Raw genomic sequence first — 18,831 nt, forward strand, 5'->3', positions numbered from 1 at the left:
GGGAGCCCCTTTTTCTTTATTTAGCTGTTACGGAAAATACAACCAGTGTCATGCTGGTCCGGGAAGAGGACCGAGTTCAAAAACTGGTATATTATATAAGCGAAAGACTTCTCGGAGATGAATCATGGTATCCCTTAATGGAAAAGATGGTGTTCTGCCTTATCACAGCCTCCAAGAAGCTTAGGCCGTATTTCCAATCTCATTCAATCCACGTCATAATCGATCAACCTTTAAGGTAGGTGCTACAGAAACCTGAGGCATCGGGACGTCTTTTGAAATGGGCAATCAAACTCAGCCAGTTTGAAATACTGTACATACCACAAACTACGATCAAAAGCCAAGCCTTGGCTGACTTCATGGCTGAATGCACCAGATTCCAGGAGGAGATTTTGAGAGAACCAGTACTGGCGTTGTGGAGAATATTCGTGGACGGTTCATCTAACGAGAACGAGTCCAGAGCTGGAATCATTTTTTTCTCTCCAGAAGGGAATCGATTCCACTCCGTGCTACGGTTCGGGTTCGAGGCATCCAACAATGAAGCCGAATACGAAGCTTTATTGGCCAGGCTTAGAGTGGCGAAGGAGTTGAAGGCTAGGGTTGTCCAGTGCTATAGTGATTCCCAGCTCGTGGTAAACCAAGTATTAGGGGAATACCAAGCGAGGGGGGCCAAGATGGCGGCTTATCTAGCCAAAGTGAAGAAAGAGCTATCAGAATTTGAATATGGCCTAGTCGAGCAGATCCCTCGTGAGCAGAACGCCAACGCTGACGCTTTGGCGAGACTCACTACCTCCAAGGAAGCCGAGACTCTGAGCATAGTACCAGTAGAATTCTTGGAAAGCCCAAGCGTGGCTTAAGGCACGATGGAGGTCGAGATGATCGATGTTAGGCCGACCTGGATGACTCCTATAATAAAGTATCTTACAACAGGGAAATTGCCTAATGAACGAAAAGACGCGAGAAGGATACTCTATGAAGCTCCAAGATATGTGATCGTGGATGGAGCGTTATACCGACGTGGCCATTCCTTGCCTCTTCAACAATGTGTTCTACCAGAGGAGGCCAGAACTATTTTACAAGAGGTGCATGAAGGTATCTATGGGGATCATGCTGGGGGCAAAACTTAGCCTTAAAAATATTAAGGCATGGATATTATTGGCCAACTTTATCAAAGGATTCCATCTCCTACATCTGAAAGTGTGACAAATGCCAGTGGTTCACCACAGTCGCCCGAGCTCCGCCAGTCGAGCTGAAAATGATCTCATCCCCATGGCCATTCGCGATATGGGGGATCGATTTAATAGGAGCCCTTCCCGCGGGAAAAGGAGGGGTTCGCTATGCGGTGTAAGCCATTGATTATTTCACGAAGTGGGAGGAAGCCGAGCCCCTAGCAACAATCACCTCAAAAAGAGTGCTCGACTTTGTAGTCAAGAATATTGTTTGTCGATTCCGGCTGCCCAAGAAGATTGTATTGGATAATGGAACTCAATTTGATAGCGATCTCTTCACCGAGTTTTGTGAGAGGCACGACATAATTAAAAGTTTCTCTTTGGTTGCCTACCCACAAGCCAATGGGAAGGTTGAGGCTGTGAATAAGACCCTCAAAGTAAGCCTTAAGAAAAGGCTAGACGAGGCCAAGGGAGTCTGGTTTGAGCAGCTCCCGCAGGTACTATGGGCGTACCGAACCTCCCACTGAACTTCTACGGGGCACACCCCTTTCTCCCTGACTTTTGGGAGTGAGGCCGTCCTTCCCATCAAAACGAAGATAGCCACGCACAGACTCCAGGCCTTCAACCAGGAGCGGAATGATGAGTTGGTCAGTGTGTCTCTCGATCTAATTGAGGAAAAGCGAGAGGATTCACAACTACAGCTCGCACATTACTAGCAAAAAAACACTCGTTATTTTAATTCAAAGGTCAGGAGGCGTATCTTTGGTTTAGGTGACCTGGTACTCCAAAGGGTCTTTTTGGCAAGCAAGGACCCCAAAGACGGTGCTTTGGATCCCAGCTGGGAAGGGCCCTATCAAATAGTGGAGGTCGTACATGAGGGAACCTTCAAATTAGCTCGACTTAATGGAGAAATAGTCCCACGGACCTAGAATGTTATGCACCTAAATAAGTATCATCAATGATCATACCACCCGTCTATGTAAGGCTTAGTTATAAAAGCCGTTTAATTTAAGAAATAAAAGAATCATTGTGCATTTCTTGTCTTTCATATAGTTTCATCTATGTGTTAGTTCGGATGATAGCATTTGTCCAAAGCAACCAAGAAAGTTCACTTTTTGATTACTTGGGGAGCATATAACCCGAGAAGGATTAAAATTTTGAAACTAGGGAAATTGATTAAGTAGTGTTTTTTCTAAAAAACACGAGGTGTCAATAAATCTAGCACGGACTAAGTTTTAAATCATAAAAAACCTTGGATATAACCAGGTACAAAAATATCCTGGATACAACCAGGTTCGAAATTTGGAAGTTAGTAAAATTTATTAACCAATGTTTTTTCTAAAAAACGCAAGGTGTCGATAAACCTAGCATGAACTAAGTCTTAATTAAATATCCTGGATACAATTAGGTCCGAAACTTGGAAGTTAGCAAAATTTAAGATCCAGTGGCTTCCTTAGAAGCTCGGGATAACAAGAAAACCTATCAAGAACTAAGTTTGGAATATTCAAAATCCCGGATACAACCGGGTCCAAGGCCTGATACTTAACAGGTAGGATATAAATCAACATCAATTTTGGTTATAACCAAAATTAAAATAACTATCTCGACCTAAAAATCATTCCCTAAGATTTTGAATGTACAAGTCATAACCATAAAAAAAATCAAGGAATAGATAAAAAAAAAATTTGATATTGCAATTATAAATAAATTGTCTTGAGGAGAATAACCTCGTTCTGAGCCAAAATGACAAATGTTTACAGAAAGAAAAAAATACATAAGGTAAATGAAGGCAAAAGACAATTAAGCCCCTCAAGGGCGCTCTGAGGACGTCACCTCCTTGATCTCCTGCTTGCCAGCGGTGGAGGCTTCCCCAGTCTCGGACTGCTCTTGTTGAATCCGAGCCTTGAACTTCTTGAGATAAGGATCCCACACTTCAGAGGCCAGGAAGGAGAAGTTATCGTCCTGGTTGAAGGCCCAGCAATGGTACAACATGCTCTCCATGGAGGTTAGTGAGGCTGCCTTCTCCTCCTTAGCAGCAGTCTCGGCCTCCAATTGCTTGGCCTTGGCCTCCGCGAGCTCAGTTTGTAGAGAAGCCAGGGTGGCCTTTGCAGTCTGCTTGCCCTCTTGAGATGATGCCAGAGCAGCCTTGGCATCCAGTTCACCTTGCTGAGCAGTTGTTAGGGTAGTCTGGGTGGCAGTCAAGGCCGTCTGAGCAACCTGGAACTCAGCCCGAAGCTCGTCATTCTTGGCCCTGGCCCGAGCTATGCTTCGGTGCTGAGCCAAGACCGCCGCAAAAAGCAAAGTAAGTTAGACACGCGCTGGGATAAAATCAAAAGAGTACATTTAGCTAAGGAAAGTTGGCTTACTGTAAGGTTCATCCCCAGTGTGGACTCCATAACTTTCTCCGGGCTCCTCTCCTCGATCACCCTCAGGTCCTTTGGATTATCCTTGTAAAAATGCTCCACCGTATGGTTGGCCGTCTCGTAGAGAGTCCCCCGAAAGGTGTTCGGGATCTTCTCCAGGTCCTAGGCATTGACCGGAATACGTACGGAGGCAGTGGGGACAACCGGCGCTGGGGGATCAGCTTTTACTGCCGGATCCCGAGTAGAGGTGGATGAAAATCGGGGAGGAGGTGGTGGCGGACCTCTTTTCTCCTGATCAACCGCGGCTTGAGCTGTCTTCCCCTTAGCAAGGGATTTGGAGGTTGTCCTTGCTGTAGGTGGCACCTTCTTAGCTATAAACCGGGGCTTCTTTACTAGTGGCCCCGAGCTAAACTTTCCCTCCTGGAAAATTGCGCGGATGTCAGGAACCCCTTGTTGTGCCATCTCCTTGCCTGAAAAAGAATAAGAAATGACATTAATATACAGACAAAGTCATCAGTTTACATATAATGTATATATGGTGTAACAAAAAGTCCTACCCTCCGAGCTAGAGGAGGAGTCTATTGCCACGACCTCCGGCCTCGGAACCGCTATAGGAGAGGGAGAGCCTAAGTCTATAACTTCTTGGATTAGGGGAGGTTCCAGATTAGGTTCTATCTCAAGGCTGAACTCCTCTACGTATTGCCTAAGTCCATGGGCAAGGATACCCTAGAGTAGGGAGGGCCACGACCTAAGGTTGGTTCCGTACTCTTCAAAGAAGACCGACCTAAAGGATAGGGTGTTGTCTACTACTACGGTGCCTCTAGGGTGCCCCATGTCATGACGTAACACTAAATGATCTACACATTGAAGCAGGGTTATGTTACGGTTGGTGTCATTACGGTGACGGTGTACGAGCTAGTTTGGGTTAAACCTAACTAGCCTAAGGTCAGCGACAACCCTATCTAAGTCCCTAAAGGGGTATGGGTTACCTTGGCCGGAGGGGCCGGCTACTGCCCCCGATGAAGCTCGCTCTACATCAGGGTCCCGAGCAGCACGAAGGGAACCTTATCTTCTTCCTCCTCTTTGCCTTCGCAGGCTTCAACACCCCCTTCGGGGATAGGTGCTAGCTTGCGGACAACCGGGAGGTTAGCCCAAGTTCTTCTCAAGGCCAGAGTCTGGCCTTTGGTAATTAGCTTACACGCCAACATCGTGTCATCAGACACGAGCTGGTAGTAATCCTTCTCGCTAGGCGGGAACCCCGAGAGAGTATCGTATTGAGCCCCGGGGGTCATAGACTTGGCCGTCCTTGCAAAAATGGCTGCACGAAGATACTACTCAGTTAATATACACGCGAAAAGACTCTAAGTAAGAAGAAAATAATTTCACGAGCTAAGAAAGGAAAGAAGACTTACGAGGATGGTTGAAGTAGCGATGTTCGCAGTTGTGAAACCCATTCGACATAAAGAATTGATCTTTATAGTTGTTGGGATGGCTGGGTAGCTCGATGACTACTGGCGAGTTTGGGAATCGAGTCAAGTAGTAAAACCCATCACCTCGCCCTCGTTGATCCGAGCTGGTCTTGAGGCAGAAGAAATAGAGAATGTCCGCGAGAGTGGGGACCTCCCACTCATGCTTCACGAAGAGGTACTTCAACCCCGCTAGCAGCCGATACGAATTTGGGGGGAGCTGAAACAGCGCCAACTTCACGTAGTTGAGGAAGTTGGCAAAGTATTGATCGGGGGGAAGGTAGGCCCCTGCCTTTAGGTGCTCATCACTCCATGCTGCAAAGTCGTCCTGGAGTGGTGCGCAGCTCCGTTCCCCTTCAAACGGAGGTCGAGCAATTAGAATGCTAGTCCCGACCTCGATGTTATGGGACAACATAATCTTGTTGACCCTTCCTTGGGTCATGATCTTGGAGGCTATCCTCTCTGCCTTGAAGAAGGCATCAGGTTAGACCACGACCTCCTCCTCCACCACGAGGCCGAACTGAGGGATAGGGGATTCGGAGGTGACCTCTTTTCCCTTATTGGCTTGTTGAGACGATGACCCGACTATGCTCTTCTTAAATGCGCCTTTCTTTGGTGCCATTAGATCGCCTATCGAACAAGAACGATGGAACTCTTAGTAGGCGACCTATAATTTTTATAAAGGAAAAAAATAACAAAGAAAGGCTGAGGGTTCTAACGCGCGAGCTGAGACAATCTTAGCCCGCGGTGTGAGACCACACGCTACCTATGCTACGCGCCTAGGTTTCCCAATAGACCCATGATGTTTAGGGATCCATGTGTCAGGAAATCAAGCCACTATCCTCCTTGGGGAGCAGTTTAGAGAAAAACCACCCAAGAAGCGTAACTCCTAAGCAACCTAGTTTCAAACCTTAAAAACATTTCATCGTCTATATCCTAATTGGGTATTTCCTAAAATCCCCCGTAATTTGCCGAGATTTACCCGTAAATTACCCAGTTTTATGAACATCACAATTCTAGGGATATTTTAAGGCCTACTCAATAAACCTAAGTCGAAGCCTATGTGCCAAAAATATTTGGGGAATATTTTGATATGGCCTACGGAGAAGTGCGGATAGGCATGGTATATATATAAAGAAAAAAAAGAGGAAGAAAACCCAGAAACTAGTAAAAGAAAAAATTCGGCAAAACCAAAAGACTTACAGTATGTTCTTCAGTTGAAAGAAGTAAAATTTGCAGGGGAGAGTTCCTGGAAGACTCCTGAGCGATTGCCTTTCTGAGGTTTTTTTTTTACAACTGATGGTCTTTGGTTTCTTCTGAGACGGAAGAAAGGTTTGGAAATGCATAAGAGAGAAAATGTAGAAGGATTTCGAATGAAATGTGGTGGATCCTGGAAATTTCCAACCTTATTTATACGTAAAAGGCCTAAAGCGATGTGGATCGTCTGATCAAACTAGTGCAGGATCCGTGGATAGTGTTTCGAAAGACGAAACGACGGCAAAAACTTGGCTAGGCCATTAATGCAATCCTCAAAACCCAAACAGACGCCAATCGCGGCATTCCACGTATCCAATACTCAAGTAATGGGAAAAACATGGGTAATAGCAACAGAAGTTTAAAAGTCCCCGCCGTGTAAGTCAGAAAATAACGTCATAGAACACGAGCAGAGACTTGGGGGGCAAATGTACGTCCTGAAATTCAGCACGAGCCTTTTGACAGCTCGGGTACAACTGTCTAGCCAAGAACAATATTACATGATCCACAAGTTCACCTTTCCTCTGTAAGGGCAGCGTGATTCCCCAGGTAAATAGCACGAGCTGATAAATACAAAGCAATAGGCACGATTTGGAAACACTTATGAAGCAAAGCATACGAGACGCAAGCTGATACTACGCTCAGCTCGGATACACTAAAGATCTGTCATGTCCATGGATCTTTATAAACCTGGATATATTATATAAACGTGCGTGATTAGACACCACATGTCCGTTCATCCCTAAATTCCTGGACATGTAATATAATCGTGCATGATCAGACATCATATGTCCGATATTGCCAGATGACCCATGATCAGTTTTATCTAATGATTAGACCATACCTTAATATAAATTGTTATATTCATCATTATTGCGAGACAGGTCACATGAGGGATTTGTATTCACGTGATGACCCCAACGTTTACCCAGGGATTGCTTTTTTCTATAAATTGATTGTTTTCTGTAATGCAAATGCTCTGTCAAAATATATAGAGATATACAATAATAATACAGACTCGTGGACTAGGGAGATTTTAACCTCCGAACCATGTAAAAAGGAGCGAGTGTTCTTGATATTTCGTTTCTAGTATTCTTAAGTATCACTTTCTTATTACGCTTTATTTTTAAGCACTAATCCATCCCAGTTATATTTTCATAATTCATTATTGGCGAAAAACTACGTCAACAATATGTTTTTCATCTAAATATATCTACTTATTTATTATATATTAACTCAAATAAAAATATTTAAAATAAATTAATATGAACAATATTTGAATATTAAATATTTTTATTTTGTTCTAAAAATATTTTTATATTTATTAGATATTTTTATTTTTTTATTTTGGTAATTTTATATTATCAAACCAAATTAATATAAAGATTTTTTTACAATGTTTAATATAGAGGTCATTATACACTATAGTATTATTTTTGCATCTCATAGTATTTTTAAATAATAATTTATCAAACACATTAATTTCATGCTTTAGCAAAAAAAAAAAAGAGAGAAATAATTAAAAATATAAAAAGTGAGAGATTTGTATAACTTAAATTTTACATATTTGTGATTATACAATGACTAGATTATTATACTATGATCATTATAATTAGATTTTTAGCTAGACTGACTAGTTATAATATATATACAATTATACGTGTGTAATATAACATTTTTGTTGATGAATTTATTAGTGTCTTCTCAAAAATATATTTTAATTTTAACATGTTTAAATAAATATAATGTTAACATTGAAATTTATTTAGTAAATAATATTTATTTTGGTTTTTTAATATTTAACAGCACTTCAATCATATAGTTACCAAACACTCAGCTACAGTTTTTCCAACTCACAACACTTTAATATATATAATTTACAAAATATTGAGCAACTTTTCCTCACAACACAGTTACAGTTGTTTTTTTCTACAATACAGCTAAACAGATTTTTTCCACAGCACAACTGTATCAAACTGACTCTAAATCCGAAATCTGCGACTTGAGCTTCAGCTTTTAGCTTAAACTTTTTGATAAATTAAATAAATAAAAATAAAAAGCTGCTTTTTCAATTTTACCAAACACATTTATATGTTCAACTTTTCAAAAAACCTATTTTATCTTTTCAAGAATGCATCCCAAACAAGCACTAATAAAAACATATTAGCCGACTTAACTAATTGGTTCAAATAAAAGGGCCGTTATTTGGTAACTGAGTTTTAACAAAAACAAATTAATTGTCACAAATAATCATAGAGAACAAATTAATTATTTAACCTGTTGATCACAATTTTTACTTTTTTTAAAATGAAAATATATTTGGCCGCAAAACTCAGATGTGTCTAAAATATAGCATACTAATTTACATTAACCTGTTGTCCAAAATAATATTATCATAATTAATAGTTATGACATTTGTGAGCACTTAGAATTCTGAGTAGAATTGGTGAAAGTAAAGCTCGTCAAATTACTGTCTTCGAAATAGATTAAATATATCTAAAATAATTCATTGATGTTTCACCGTAACAAAAATAAGATCATAGTTATAAAATATTGAGTCAACTTTATTGATTTCTTGACTAAAATCTAAGTAAGCACTTAGTGTCGGAACTGATTCATTACTAATCTTTAACATGTATAAAAGAGTGAAGTGAATCATTTTTTTTGTCAAGTTATTTTATCATTTTGTACCTAACACCAACATAAATAAAATTAATTATAAAGTATCTTAAAAATGCATAATTGATTAACTATATTTAAAATATATATTAAATAATAAATGTACAAGTAATATTATTTACTATAGTTAAATTTATCACTTCATGTATATTTGTCAAATATTTATTATTGAAAAAAATATTATTTTGGATACAAAATTCTATTTTATTAAAGTATGCATCCACAAATTATATTTGCTACAGTTAAATTTATAAAATAATATATTTTATTTTTTTATGCTTTATATTTAAAATACAAAATTTTGGAAACAAAAAACTATAGTTATTTTATTTTATAAAAAAATCAAAAAAGTAATTTCTATAAATATTTAACCAATAATACAAATTATCAATAATATTATCATTTTTAAAAATGCAACTTTAAATTTTCTAAAATCTATGCAATAATAAATTTCAGTAAGCTAAAGGGTTGGGTTGCTCCCTTCCATGGCGAAGCGGAAGAAGCCGATTCGTAGGCCTGATATTCTTTATGATGATCGGTCTGAGAAGGTTTTGCCGGTGGCTCAAACGAAGGCAGTGCTTGGTTTAGAGGGAGATGATGTCGCTGAACTAGAGCATGTCAATTTGATGGATGTCGAAGTGCCTGGGCCCGGGGTTATGCAGGATGGTGAGATGGATCGATAGGGCAAGTGTGCCCAGCCTTTCGAGGTGGTGGACGATGGATTGGGTTCCGATGCGAGGAATGTTTCTTGGGCGGATAGGAGTGAAGAAGGTGATAAGGTTACGGAAGGGGATTTCCAGTCCGAGTCCCAGCTTCATTGGCAACAATTTCGATCGAGTAAGCTTTCCTTTTCAGAACCGAAGCTTGAATATACTGAACCTGTCTTTAGGAATGGGCAGAAGTTGGCTCAAGTGGATATTGAAGAGGTGAAAATTCAGTAAGCTAATTGGAGCTCTACTATGGTTTGCATGGTGCTTGGAGCAAATCCTCCAATGGCAGTTTTTGAAGGCTTCATAAAAAGAGTTTGGGGTCATCTAGGGATAGCCCAAATTTCTAGAATGACATTGGGGCTAACTTTGGTGAAGTTCAATGATGAAGCAACTAGAGATCATGTTCTAGAGAATGGAGTTCTTCAATTTGATAGAAAACCTGTCATCATCAGGCCGTGGACAGCAGATCTTAGTACTATCCGTTTGATTCGTTCGGTTCCGTTTTGGATTCGTCTACATGACCTTGGTTTGCAGTATTGGGGTAGCAAGTGTATCGGTGCTTTGGTGAGCACGATTGGCAAACCTCTTTTAGTAGATAAGTTTACTAGGGAGCGTTCTCGAGTTCAGTTTGCGAGGGTTTTAGTGGAGATGGAAATCACTGATAATCCTCCTCGAAGCTTTCAGTTTATCAATGAGCATGGTCAGATTGTTGAACAAGGAATAGAGTATGAGTGGTTGCCTACTAAATGTAAGAGCTGCTCTGGTTTTGGGCATTCTATGGAAAAGTGCCGAAAGGAACATAAGGCAATTTGGGTGGAAAAAGAAGCTCGTTCTAAAGCTGAGATTCCTTTGGAGCAGCAAAAAGTTTCTGAGGGGCTCAATGAAGGGGAGCCAGTTGAGAAAGCTGATGGGTCTAAACTGGTAGAAAACTCAGATCCGGGTGCGAGCGATGTTACTCTATCAGGGGAGGCCAATTCTGGGCTGGTTATGGAGTGGAACAGGGAAGTGAAATGGCAAACCCCTAGGTGTGTTGCAACTCAGAATAGACAGGGTCACACTGCCAGTGGTATCTCTAATATGGTTGCTCCGGTTCAAAAACAGAAACATCAGTTTGTTGTTCTGCAGGAACAGGAAATGGGTAGTAAGATTGGACAACTTGGAGGTAGTTTATCTAATGGATAAGTGCTCTATTTTGAGTTGGAATATAAGGGGGCTGAATAGGGTGAATAAACAAAGTTTAGTCCAAGAAGTGTTTAGGAAGAATAAGATTGGAATTAGTGGTTTGTTGGAAACTAAATTGCGCGGGAATAAAATTGGTGAGTTCATGGAGCATAAATTTCCTAATTGGGAATTCTACTCTAGTCCGGTCATAGAGGGTAGACTGTTAATTCTTTGGCGGAAGGGGATAGCGAATTTGAGTAATTTGGAAGATTCTCCTCAGCTGGTTCATTGCCAGGTGAACTTGGTATGCCACAGGAGTGTTTTCCATGTCACTTTTGTTTATGGTTACAATTCAGTAGAGAATAGAAGAAGCTTATGGCATGATTTAACTCGCATATCGCTCTCAGTCAAAGCTTGGATGGTTTTAGGGGATTTTAATGCCCCTTTTTCAGGTGGAGATAGGTCTGGTGGTAATCCTATTGCTAGTTTTGAATTGGCTGATCCTATTGGGTGGCTGACTAATGCAAAAACTGAAGCTCTTAAGAGTATGGGTTCGTATTTTACTTGGACAAACAACCAAGATGGCTTAGCTAGGATCTACTAAAAAGTAGACCATGTCTTAATTAATGAGGAGTGGTTGGACATGTTTCCTCAGTCTTTGGCTATGTTTCGATGGGAGGTGGTTTCTGATCATTGTTCTTGTGTAGTCTCTAATATCCCTATGGAGGCTATGGGAATTAAATTGTTCAGATTTTATAATTTCTGGTCTAGCCATCCTGAGTTTAACCAGGTGGTTTTGAGTAGCTGGAGGGCCCCTGTTAAAGCTTCTGGTTTGAGAGTAATTTTTATCAGGTTAGTTCGGTTGAAGCATAAGCTTAAGAAGTTTAACAGGGATTGTATTGGAGATGTAGGGTCTGGTTATCAGTCGGCTTTGGAGGCCTTTCAAGATGCCCAACTTCAAGCCCAAGAGAAACCTCAAGATCTTAAGTTGCAGGTGGTGGTGAAGGGGAGGGCTTCTGAGTTTCACCAACAGGAACAAATGTATCATAGTTTCCTTGCTCAACGTAGTAAGATCAACTGGATTAGGAAGGGAGATGTGAACTCCTCATTTTTTCATGCCTTCCTGAAAAAGCGAAAAACAACGAATACTATAGTCTCTTATATTAATGAGCATGGTATGTTGGTAGATGATTTTAAGGAGGTGGTGGACCATTTTGTTGATCATTTCAAGAACCATCTTGGTAGTTCTAGTCCCGCTACAGGAACAGTAGACCTGCATTGTTTAGCTTTGGGCACCAAGCTTTCAGTTGAGCAGCAGCTTTATCTTTTAAAACCCTTCTCCAACAAGGAAATAAGAGCTGCTTTGTTTAGTATTCCTAGTACTAAATCGCCTGGTCCTGATGGATATGGTTCCGGTTTCTTCAAGTTTATGTGGAAGGATATTGGTCAGGATATATGCTCAGCAATCATACATGGTTTCTCTACAGGCCAATTTCCTAAGGAGCTTCATGAAACTACTTTATCTCTAATTCCTAAAGTGTCTAATCCAGCTAGGTCCTCTGATTACAGACCTATTGCTTGCTGCTCGACCCTTTATAAAGTCATGCCTAAGTTGTTATGTTCTCGGCTGGCAGTGGTGCTTCCCTATCTTATTCAATCTAATCAAGGTGCGTTTGTTCAAGGTAGATCTATTGCTCACAATATCATGATCCTTCAAGATCTAATTAAGAATTATGGTAGAGCTTTTACTTCTCCTCGCTGTGCTATTAAAATAGACCTTAGCAAGGCCTATGATATTGTTGACTGGCATTTTTTGGAAAATCTCTTGAAGGCTTACTGCTTTCCAATGAAGTTCATTGGCTGGGTTATGAATTGTATCAGGAATACTACCTATTCTTTATTGATAAATGGTCGGGTTCAAAGTAGTTTCAAGGGGGAAAAAGGCCTGTGCCAAGGGGATCCTATGTCCCCTCTTCTCTTTGTACTCATTATGGAATATATGACTAGAAGTTTGCAGTTGGCTGCCAGGTCTCCTTCATTTCGGTTTCACCCCATGTGTAAGAGCCTAAAGCTTGTAAACTTGTGTTTTGCAGATGATTTTATTCTGTTTTGCAAAGGCTCTCTTGCGGCTGTTAGTGTTCTGAAGGATTCTCTAAGGAAATTTAGTGAGGCATCTGGGCTGTCAATAAATGCTAAGAAGTCTCATACTTATTTTGGAGGAGTTAGTGCAGCAGATAGGAATGTGATAACGCAGGTCATTCAGCTTCCTGTAGGGACATTTCCTCTTCATTATCTTGGGGTTCCTATGAGGCCTACTAAATGGAAGCATGTGGACTGTGAGATTATAGTCCAAAAAATGAGAACTAAGCTGTTTTCCTGGTCTAGTAAGCATCTGTCCTATGCTGGCCGTTTATTGCTCATTCAAAATGTCCTTTTTGGCTTGAGAAACTATTGGATGAATGTGTTTATCTTACCTCAAAGCATCATCAAGGAGGTAGAGAAGTTATGTAGAATGTTCCTTTGGGGGGCCTCGGGGACTCGTAGTAAACTTCATTTAGCATCTTGGCAGCAAGTTTGCCTTCCTAAGGCTTATGGAGGGCTCGGGCTCAGAGATGGCGCTAGCTGGAATAGAGCACTTCTAGCTAAATATGTTTGGGCTGTCACTACTAAACAAGACACTCTTTGGGTCAAATGGATTCAACATGTTTACCTAAAGGGGGTTAACTTTTGGGACTATGTTTTGAAGCAAGATAGCAGCTGGTATTGGCAGAAACTCTGCCATCTAAGAAACAGATTCAGTGAAGGAGAGGTAATTGTTGCTGGTTTTTCTGGGAAATTCAAGCCATCCAAGCTGTATAACAGCTCTTTAAACCAGCAACTTGTGGCCTATAAGAACGTTGTCTGGTGTCGTACAATCCTCCCTAAGCACCGTTTCTTATTATGGATGGTGGTCAACTCTTACCTCCTAACTAGAGATAACTTGGCTAAATGTGCCATTCAGCTAAATAGTTCTCTCTGTCTGGTTTGTGAAGACCAGTTGGAGAGTCATCACCATCTGTTTTTTGAGTGTTGTTTATCCAAGAGAGTCTTGTCTTGTATTTTTTCTTGGCTTGGGTTTCATGCTTGGGCCACCAAGTATTCAGATTGGACTGTGAGGCTCAATTTTGGGAAAAATGACAGTTTGAGCATAATCCTGAATATGGTTCTAGCTGCAGTGGTTTATCATATATGGAGGAATAGGAATAGATGCATTTTTGATGGTTTCTCATTGACAGCTAACTGTATAGCTAAAGATGTAATTACCTTAGTCCAATACAGATTATTCATTGTTCATAGTAGGAAGGCTCTCCCTCATCTCAAGCTTTTCTTAAGAAAGCTTCAATGCATGTAGAGTGAGGGTTGGAGCTTAGTTGGCTGTATCTTGGCTTTGTTTGGGCGGTTTTCCCTTGATTGTATTTGCTTGTTTGTTCAATGAAGGTTATTTCTTCTTGATAAAAAAAAAAATGCAACTTTAGAAAAAAAATATATTAACTTGAAAATTAAGGTTCCTTCTCTGAATGAAATTCAATGAGATCCACGTCGAGTGAATTTTGGAAAATGTGAAAGAAAAGAAGATAGATACCTAGTGTCTCGTTCAACAAAATTTGGAAACAAAACTATAGTTATTATTTTATTTTATAAAAAAAAATCAAAAATAATTTCTATAAATCTTTAACCAATAATAAAAATTATCAATAATATTATCATTTTTAAAATGCAGCTTTAGATAAAAAAATATTAACTTTAAAATTAATCTTTTTTGATCAATTGATCCATATATGACATGCTATAATATTTTTTTTTCTTAAATCAAATCATTTATATTTTGATTATTTAAGTTAATCTTTTCTAATAAAAATATGATACTATTTATTATATAAAATATAATAATGAGATATATTTTATAAAAAAAACATGCATTTTAAATTTAAAAATTGTATATAATATATGTATTTAATTTTTATTTTTATAATATTAAAAAAATAGATACAAAATTATTTGTATCGACTTTTTTTCTTGGCAAATAAAATAAAATTTCAGTTTATTTTATTATTAATTGAAAAATTATATTACTTTTAATTTATTTCAATGTGTTGTATAATTTTTCAACACGTGTGAATACATGTGCCGAACCTAGTAAATTAAGAAAAATACAAATATCAGCTAACAAGAAAACAAGATTGGTTTTAAACATTGACCTAAGAAAAAGTAATAAACGACATTCAAACTCAGCAAATGACAACTAACAGATTGGAAGAGGGGAACCATTTCAGCTGCTCAGACATTCAAACATTGGATCGATGATCTTGCCTTGGAACATTACTGTAAATACCTTGTCAAACTCCTCTCTCGGTGATCTAACATTCTCTCCTGTAAGCAAACATGTCCCTAGCTCCTCTCTTACAAATTTGTATAGTGGATAGGACCTGCATTCTTTTATCTTGTTTGATATGTCTACATTCTCACTTTCCACACAAATCCTAGCACTCTCAACCTCTTTTGGAAAAAGGGTCTTCAATTCTTCCTCAAAATCTCCAATCTTTTGGAAGATTGAAGTGTTTGGATTCTTCTCTTTTTCATCGTTAACCAAAGCTTGTTCGACTAGTACTTGCCTTAGTTTTTGCATCAATGGGTAGGTAGCACTGCAGGGATCATCAATGTATGTAAAGAGATATTCCCTATGAACAACTTTAAGCAGCTCCTTCTCGCAAAATCTTGATGGATGGAGTTCACCATTAACACCAGTCGTTAGCACTCTCTTAGCCACTTGACTCACAGTTTTCTTAACTGTATGCCTTAGATTTTCCTCCAAATGCCTCAAGTCGACAGCTTGGCAAAGAGCCACCGAGAATGTTGTAGACATGAGCTTGGGAATATCAATAGCTTTAGAAGTCTTCCTTGAAGATATCAATCCCAGAGAATTCACATTTTGGTTGTATTGTTCAACGCTCTGAACATGGCTAGTCACCAGATTAGCAAGATATTGAAGCTCCGAACAATAGGAGGCCATGGCAATTTTTGCTCCCTTGAAGCCATAGTCCAAACTTGGGTTGCGGACATCAGAGATATTTGAAGGCAAACCTTTGTTGTAAAAGTCATTCACAAGCTCAGAGAATTGGGCAAACATGAGTTTACCGATTGCTGCAACAACCAAATGGGTGTTGTCCATGGAAACTTCAATTGGGTTCCCTTGGAAGTTGCCACCGTGAAGAGCTTTGTTCCTTGAAACGTCAATCAGAGGGTTGTTGTTCACTGAGTTGACCTCTCTTTCAATAGACTTGGTTGAGAATCTAATCACTTCGATCATGGGTCCTAGCCATTGGGGTGTTGTCCTAAGTGCATAGTGATCTTTCTTTGGCTTCTGAAGAGGATCCATCTCCTGAAGCTTCTGAGCATCTTTAATATAAGAGTTTCCATCCAAAATGTTTTCAACAATGGTTGCATCTTCAATCTCACCAGGTTGGTGCTTCAACTTATCAGTCAAGTGATTAGTGAACTTGGGCTTACCATTCATCACTTCCGCAAAAATTGCTGACAAGACTTCGGCCAACTCAGCAAGAATGTTGGTCTCTAAAATAAGAGTAGAAGCCACTGCTGAACCAACAACAATGTCGTTAACCAGAGCAAGGCCTTCTTTAGGCTGCAACTCGAAGAAGTCGGAAACGATGTCGGTAACTTTAAAGGCTTCCTCTATTGTGAGGACTTCGCTGTTGGGGCCAAAGACCTTAGAATTAGGCTTGCCAGTGAGGAAGCTGACAATATAGGACAGAGGCACAAGGTCACCAGAACTAGGATTGTACCTCTCAAAGGAAAACATGACACTACAAGAAAAATAAATTTTATTGACGTTTCATAACCGTCATTAAAGGTCTTTATGCATCGCTTCAAAAGTGTCGTATTAATAAGTGTCGACAAAAATGTCAACTTTTCACGGCGGTTCACAACTACCGTTAATAGTCATTTGTGATGGTGGTTCTCACAGAGTTTTACGATAGCTAAGTAGTGTCATTTAAAAGGACAATAGACGATAGTTCTACTTTTAGCGACGGTTAAAAGCCACCGAGTATAGTACTTTTGAACGACAATCAGTTAATGACGGTGGGCAACTGTCGTTAAAATATACATTAGATGGCGTTTAAAACCTGTTGTCTTTAGTCCCCGCCTCTCCATGTTGTGCAGGCAGAATATGTGGTTCATAACCGTCATCTATTGTTATTTTAGACGACGGGTTGTACGAAATGTCATTTAAAGTAGGTATTAACGACGATTTTGCGTGAACCACTGTAAATACATGTTTATTTTAGAAACAAATAATTAATTTTCAATGCAAAACTTGCCTTAGAAAAGTACATAGTGCAATCCAGAAATGTAAGAATACTGTACAGAAAACCGAATAGTATTAACACTAGGGATTTCAAATCTAGTCTTAGCATATGATCTATAAGGGCTTCAGTCCATTCTTCACGCAACTCATTGATTTCATCCATTGTATACTCTTTTTTCCCATTAAACTTTACACAAAATAGAAAATATAAAAAGTTTATAGTTAGATGAAACAAAACATAATTTAAGTAATATATCGACAATATATATTAGATCACTTACATTCTTTTCAAGAAGCTCATTCCGATCACTTGTGGTTGTCATGAGTTCTTTCATATAAAGCATCATGTAGAATATGCATTCTACACTTTCAGGTTGTTTGGGACACTAAAATTTTAACATACATTATAGTAAGTTAAGTCATAAAAGGTATGTTCAAAATTTTAGTATCCCAAATAATCTGAAATGTATGTTCAAAATAAAGCACACACACAAAATAGCTATTATTTATTTACTTAGGTTCTAAAATATCGAGAAATATATTATATAACCCTTAATTCTACTAAAATTTTGGCAAAGTTTCCCCTTAAAAATCACTAACCCCCTACAACAAAAATAACACTAGAGCATATTCAAACATCTTCGTGGCATATATATAATCAATCATATCAATAATTCATCCTTATTACTTCACATCATACAATTTTTTGAAAACATATATCATTTTTGGAAAACATCTTACTTTCGTTTAGTTAAAAGACCCAAAAATTTATATAAAAAACTTTTAAATACTTAGTTTAGAAGCATGCGCATGCTTAAAATAAGATTACACTATTTGAAACTTTAAAACGACTTAAACATAAATGACATAAAGTTTTTATACAACTTAAAACTTGACAAAAGTGTAGCGACTTCCACAGTCGAGCCACATGTACATTCCGCATGACAATCTCCAGCGCTCACTGATCTGTCTTGCTGTTTTGCTTACCTACAACATGAAACAACTCGGTAAGCGAAATCCTTAGAAAGAACAACTTAACATACATAGCATAAATAAGACAGACATGAAGCCCTAATAGTGATCATACAGAGATTCAACTATAAATAGTGTTTTCGAAAGACTAAACCTTAACATACAATTCAAGAACGTGCGAACGTCCTAGAAAACTTATGTTCATGCCCAATAGCCAGATTTTGTAACTAAGTAAACCTGCACGTAGAAAATCCCAGAGCAAGTGTATATATATATATACAGATGATCTTAACTCATAACCTACTTGTCATACTTAACATGCATATCATACATATCATAATTATCATCTTATCATACTTAACATGCATATCATACATATCGTACTTATCATCTTATCATACTTAACATGCATATCATACATATCATACTTCTCATCTTATCATACATAACTTACATATCATACATATCGTGCTTATCATCTTATCATAGTTAACTTACTTAACTTACTTAGCACAAACACATGTGTATTCTTAAAAACATCGCTTACTAAGACTCCAAGGAGAATTCAACATACTCTCATAATCTGAATGGATTGATTATGGAATCATCTTACATATATGTCACAGAGTTTAACTGGACTCTTATGTCTCAGGTGTTAAACTGGACTTCCTACTTACATGTCACGGAGTTTAACAG

The 18,831-nt window shown here is 38.8% G+C and overlaps 1 pseudogene; it reads right to left on the minus strand.

Moving 5' to 3' along the window:
- Positions 1 to 15,108: 15,108 nt before the first annotated feature.
- On the minus strand, positions 15,109 to 18,106 carry LOC133832800 (phenylalanine ammonia-lyase-like; annotated as a pseudogene).
- Positions 18,107 to 18,831: the final 725 nt, after the last annotated feature.

This window comes from Humulus lupulus, chromosome 4 (assembly GCF_963169125.1).
Source record: "Humulus lupulus chromosome 4, drHumLupu1.1, whole genome shotgun sequence".
Taxonomy (NCBI): Eukaryota; Viridiplantae; Streptophyta; class Magnoliopsida; order Rosales; family Cannabaceae; genus Humulus; species Humulus lupulus.